The sequence below is a fragment of the Pogoniulus pusillus genome, chromosome 7 (genome assembly GCF_015220805.1).
Source record: "Pogoniulus pusillus isolate bPogPus1 chromosome 7, bPogPus1.pri, whole genome shotgun sequence".
Taxonomy (NCBI): domain Eukaryota; kingdom Metazoa; phylum Chordata; class Aves; order Piciformes; family Lybiidae; genus Pogoniulus; species Pogoniulus pusillus.
The window spans coordinates 43000667-43006194 of NC_087270.1; the positions used below are offsets into that span (position 1 = coordinate 43000667).

Genomic DNA, 5528 nt, shown 5'->3' on the forward strand with positions numbered 1-5528 from the left:
CTGTGCTAGAGGCTTCTGGGCTCATCTGCAGTGAGCCTGGGGGCCCTCAAAAGGGCCTGGGGACAGGTAAAATGGGCCTGGGGTCATGCAGCGGGGTTCAGGGGCATCAGAAGGGGCATTGTGGGCACCTAAGTTGGCCTGGGGTCCTCTGGAGGTTGCCTCTCTCTTTCTGTCTCTGTTGTTTGTGCCTGGGTGAGAGTTCTCTGCTGTGTTTGTTCTCTCTTTTTGCAGGGAGCTGAACTGCTTTGCCCCAGCCCAGCTGCAGATCTGCACTCAGCCTCAGCCCCAAGCCCTGGCAGGGTGGGATGCTTTGGCACCAGGCCGTGGAGCTGTTTGAAATGCAATTCCTGCTTGCAGCTGGTTCAGAAATGGATCTCCTGTGGCTGTGGGGGCAGAAATGTCTCTGTGGTGAGTTGGTGCCAAGTGCCAGCCTTGCTTGAAGCCTTCTCTTAGGCCTTTCAGTGTGCTGATGGTTGCAGAGGAGAAGCTCAGGGTGTGAGGGAGTGAAAACTGAAGGGGGTGTTCAGGTGTGGGGAGAGGCCTCTGCCCTGGAGAGGCTGCTGGGCAGTGCTGCTGCAGCTAAGGTCTCCCTCGGGGAGCTGTTCCCCTCAGGGGCACTCTGGTGGCACTGTGCAGGAGGTGGCAGCCAGAAGGCAGAGCTGCCTGGGCCTCGTTGCTGTGCTGGCCAAAGCAGTTCACTTGTGCAGCTGTGCCACTTGCTGCTCAGGGCTGTGCTTGGGCAGAGAGGTGGCTGTGTGAGCAGCCTGTGCCACAGTGCAGTTGGTGCTGGTGCAGTGGAACCTTTGCTCCTTGTGTCTTTTGTGTTGGGTTGGTTGGTTTGGCTTTGGTTGTTTTTTTCCCAGGTGCCAAAGCATCTGGGCCGTCTCTGATCTCACTGATCCCTTTTCTGTCATAAATGAAGCTTTACCAAAAAAGTTACAGTCGTGTCACTTCCAGCCTGATCTGCATGGCTTGAGCAGCCACTGCCAAAGAGCAAAGCCTTTGTCAGGGCTCTCGGAGCAGCTCGTTCGTTGTGTGTGTGAAAAAGGCAACCAAGTGTCAGGGGTTGTCTTTCCCATCTTCTGGTGGGGTGCTCTGACGTGCTTTATTTCTGTCTGGCTGTCACTGGTACGTGTCCCTGGCAGCTCAGGAGCATGTCTGCTGGGCAGTGCTGGGGGCCAGGCATCCCTCCTGTGTGTGCATGGCCTACATGGCAGCACCCTGCAGTCAGAGCTGACTGTGTGCACTGGAGGTGGAGTGTTGGAGTGGGATCAGCTCAGAGCTCTGCAAGGTCAGTGCATGGCAGTGGAAAATGAAATGCTTTGGCAGTGTTTTTACTGGGGGCATAGGAGCGTGCCCTCACCTTCACAGTGTGAGTAACTGAGCTTTGTCCTTGGTTGTTTCACTCTTGGCAGGTTTGCACTTTGCTTTCCACTCCACTGGCCAAGCCAGCCAGATGTGCAGCAGCAGCAGGATGGGCACGAGGGCCCCAGCTGCTGCGGTGAATCCGTCAGCACGGACGCTGGTGCCGCTGCAGCCTGGCCCTGCAGCCTGGCAGGGTGATCTCCTTTGGCTCGGCTCCTGCGGGCTCCAGGTAGGGTTTGTCTGTGTCTGCCAGGAGGGAAGGGTTGAAAAGGAGATTGCTCAGTCAGAGCTCTGACCTAGTAGCTGAAGATTCTGTCCCATGCAGATGCTGACAGAGCAGCTGGATGAGCAGAAAGCCTCTCGTGCAAACGGCTGTGGAGTGCTTCTCTCTGTTCCCTGCTGCTGGGAGGTGCTGACAGGTTAGGGTTTGCAGGGAGGCAGATCTCGCGGAGAAGGGCTGAACTCACTGTGCAAGGACACTGCACAATCCAGTGTGGATCAAAAGCGAGTGACAACTTTATTTAGTAGCCACACGCTTATATGTGTTACAGATAATTTATGCATACATGTAAGAAGCTAAATGGCTGAATCCCTAAATACCCCATTTGCTCTGCTTGAGTTGTCTGCTGACTCGTCAAGGACAGTGCCTCCCTGGCTAGTTATATTAAATGCTGCCTTTGTTTATTCAATATGTCTTTGTTTCTGTGTGGCCTAGCACAGCCTTAATTTAGTTCCATATACTCATCCTGCTTGCCCACTTCTAAGTCATGTCCATTTTCCTTTAGCCATTCTGCAACAAGGGTTAGTGGAGGGGTGTGAAGAATTTGCAGGGATCTCTAAGGGTCTGCAGACACCTTTGAAAGGTCTGAAGTTGTCTGTAGATGTCTCTAGGGTGCTGCAGGGGTCTGCAGGCACCTCTTAAATGTCTGGAGGGGTCTGTAGCTGTCTGTAGAGGTCTCTAGAGCTTTGTAGAGGAATGTGGGTGCCTGCAGCTGTCTCTAGGGGGGTGTGGAGGTCTGCAGGCACCTTTCAAATGTCTGGAGGGGTCTGCAGAGCTCTGTCAGGGTCTGTAGATTTTGGCAGGGTTCTGTAGGAGTCTCTGGGCAGCTTTTAAAGGTGTGGAGGGGTCTGCAGGTGCCTGTTGAGCTTTGTCCATGTCTGTGGTGGTGTGTAGGTGAGTGTGGGTGTCTGCAGAGGTGTGAAGGGGTCTGTAGCTATTTGTCAGGGTCTGAGAGAGTCTGCAGAGGTCTGTAGAGTTGAGTAGGTGTTTGGAGGTTTCTGTGTGGATCTGTAGGTGCCTGCAGGCATCAGTGAAGGCTCTGGAGGGGTCTGTAGATGTGTGCAGGGGTCTGTTAAATATCTGGAGGGGTCTGGATGGGTGTGGGGAGCTCTGTAGGGGTCTGTATGTGTTTGCAGGCAGCTGCAGGGGTCCGTAGATGCCTGTAGGGATTTGCAGGGCTCTGTTAGTTCCCTGTAGAGGTCTGCCTGGGTCTGGAGGTGCCTTTTAATGGGTCTATGGAGGTCTGGAGGGCTCTGCAGTGGGCTGCAGTGGTCTGTTAAAGGTGTGGAGGGGTCTGTAGGTGTCTGCATTCAGTGAAGGAGTTCTTTGGCTCCAGGACACTTTTGTCCAGTGTCTCTAGAGTGTGACTGTCCCAAATGAGATAGAGGTGCACTGGCAGCGTGTTTGCAGATGGCCCCAAGCTGAGTGGTGCTGGAGAGCAAGCAGAGGGGCAGGATGGCATCCAGGAAACACCTGGGCAGGCAGGGGAGCTGGGCCCAGGCGAAGCTTGTGAGGTTCCAGGAGAGCAAGGGCAGGGTGCTGCGTGTGGGCGGGAGGAAGCCTGCCTGTGCCTGCGGGCTGGGGGCGGAGGCGATAAAGAGCAGCCCTGGGGGTGCTGGGGAGAAGCTGAGTGCGAGCACATGGTGTGAGCTTGCAGGCCAGGAGGAGCCTGTCGGTGTCTGCAGGGCTGTGCAAGCAGCTGTAGGAGTCTGCCCAGATCTGTAGGTGTCTGCAGGGGTCTTCTAAAAGGCCTGGAGGCTTTTCTGAGTGTGCAGAGGTGTGCGGGGGTCTGGAGGCATCTGTAGGTACCCTTAGGGGCCTGGAGGGCTCTCTGGGTGTCTGTGGAGGTGGTTAGGGGTCTGTAGAGGTGTCTGTGGTGCTGTAGGTGTCTCAAAAGGCTGTGAAGGTCTTGAGGTGCCTTGCAAAGGTCTCGAGGTGTCTGTAGGGGTCTGCAGGGTTCTCTGGCATTCCGTAGAGGTCTGTGGGGGTCTCTAGGGGCCTCTTAAAGACATGCAGGGGTCTGCAGGGCTCTATGGAAAGGTCGGGAGGGGTCCCTAGAGGTCTCTAGGAGGCTGGAGGGGTGTGCAAGTGTCTGTAGCATTCAGCAGGTGTGTGGAGGTTTCTGTTCTGGGCCCGCAGGTGTCTGCAGGCATCTTGTAAAGGTCTGTAGGGGTCTGTGGAGCTCTGTCAGGCATCTGTTAAGTGTCTGCAGGAATCCATTGAAGGTGTGGAGGGGGCTGCAGGGCTCTGCAGAGGAGGCTGTGGCTGTGTGTAGAGGTCTTAGGGGTGTGAAGAGTTTGCAGGGGTCTGTAAGGGTCTGCAGAGCCCTTGGAAAGGTCTGAAGTTGTCTGTAGGAGTCTGGAGATGTCTCTAGGGCACTGCAGGGCTCTGCAGGGGTCTGCTGCTGCGGGAGGAGTGGGCTGGCGGAGCTGGGTCAGCAGCTGATTGGTGGATCCTGTGGGGGCTGTGGGCAGGTCACCCCTGTGCCCCGCCCCCTCATTTGCATAAATGAAGGCAGGGTCCACCTGGCGCAGTTTGGTGCTTTATTGGGGGGGGGAACTGGTTAGGACGGGGAGGGTCAGCAGCTGATTGGTGCATCCTCTGGCGTGGGCGGGGCCTGCCCCGCTCCTCCGAAGCGCTCGATGGTCTCCAGCACAGCCCCAGCAGCTCCAGGAAGGAGGAGACCTCCCCCCGCAGGCCTCCAGCCCCCCGGGAGACCCAGAGCCTGTGGGGGGAGGGCTCAGGGACCCCTAGACCCTCTCCGGGACCACCAGGGACCCCCAGACCCGCCCACTGGCCCCCCAGAGACCCCCACTCACCTCCTTGTGCGCCCCCCAGTGCCCACTCAGGCCCTCAGCTTGTCCCCGCAGCACTGCAGCCTGGCCTGGGGGCGCTGCTGAGGCCTTCCCCCGGGCCGGGCTGGGGGCTGCAGGCCTGGGCCCAGCGCCCTCAGTGCCATCTGTGCCAGGCCAGCAGGCAGCGGCAGCAGCACCTCCCTGGCAGGGCAGGTCAAGGAGCCTCGGGGGAGGGACTCCAGCACCTCCCAGCGTCCCCCCAGTCCCCTCCCACTGCTCCCAGTCCCCCCCAGGCACCCCTGGGACTCTCTATGGCACCCACAGACCATTCCCCTACCCCCCCAGCCACCTCTGACCCCCGTCAAAACCTCACCCGGGGACCCCCATGACACCCCCAGACCCTCCCTCTGCTCCACTGCCCCCTCCCCCCAGCCACCTCGGACCCTTCCCAAGGCGCCCCCAAACCCCCCCAACCCCGGGGCCGCCTACAACACCCCCAGACCCTCCCCCTACCCCCTTCAGCCACTTCGGACCCCCCCCAAATCCCCCTGCGACCCCCCCAAGCGCCCCTGGCAACCACTGACTCATCCCCAGACCCCCCACTGCTCGCCCCCCCCCAGCCACCTCATCCCCCCCCCCGGGACTCCTCAAACCCCCCTGGGGCCCCCCCGAAGCCCCTCTAGGACTCTCCAAAACCCCCCAGCCCCTTCCCCCGAGCCCTCTCGGACCCCTCCCGGGACCCCCCAACTCCGCCTAAGACCCCCCCGGGGCTGGGTACAGCCGCAGCAGCTCGCTCCGCGCCGCCATCTTGCCTCCGTGCCGTCACTTCCGGCTGGCAGGCGACGCTCTGGGCTCTCCTCTCGCTGGTCAAAGCCGCTCTAGGCCTCCGAGGCTCCTCCAGGCGCCACTGCGAGCGGCTCCTGGGCGAAAGCAGTGACTGTGCTCAGCTGCAGGGATGGATTTGCCTGCACTCAAGCTGCTGCTGCCAGAGCCCCTCCGTGTCAATCTGTGCTGCCGTTGGGTTCTGCAGCTCTCTCCAGCAAGCATGGCATGAGCTGAAGGAGCAGCAGGAGCAGCATGGCCGTTCC

At 59.4% G+C, this 5528-nt stretch overlaps 3 long non-coding RNA genes across 3 annotated transcripts; 1 reads left to right on the forward strand and 2 right to left on the reverse strand.

Annotated features, from left to right (window-relative positions):
• Positions 1-1066: 1066 nt before the first annotated feature.
• Positions 1067-5326, reverse strand: LOC135177065 (uncharacterized). The gene is made up of 2 exons (XR_010302898.1): positions 5253-5326; positions 1067-1611 (listed from the first exon to the last, which is right to left on the reverse strand). It is a non-coding gene; the product is annotated as an uncharacterized LOC135177065 (long non-coding RNA).
• LOC135177064 (uncharacterized) lies at positions 1197-2662 on the forward strand. Its single transcript, XR_010302897.1, has 3 exons — positions 1197-1291; positions 1416-2481; positions 2562-2662. It is a non-coding gene; the product is annotated as an uncharacterized LOC135177064 (long non-coding RNA).
• LOC135177066 (uncharacterized) lies at positions 4178-4684 on the reverse strand. Its single transcript, XR_010302899.1, has 2 exons — positions 4465-4684; positions 4178-4370 (listed from the first exon to the last, which is right to left on the reverse strand). It is a non-coding gene; the product is annotated as an uncharacterized LOC135177066 (long non-coding RNA).
• Positions 5327-5528: the final 202 nt, after the last annotated feature.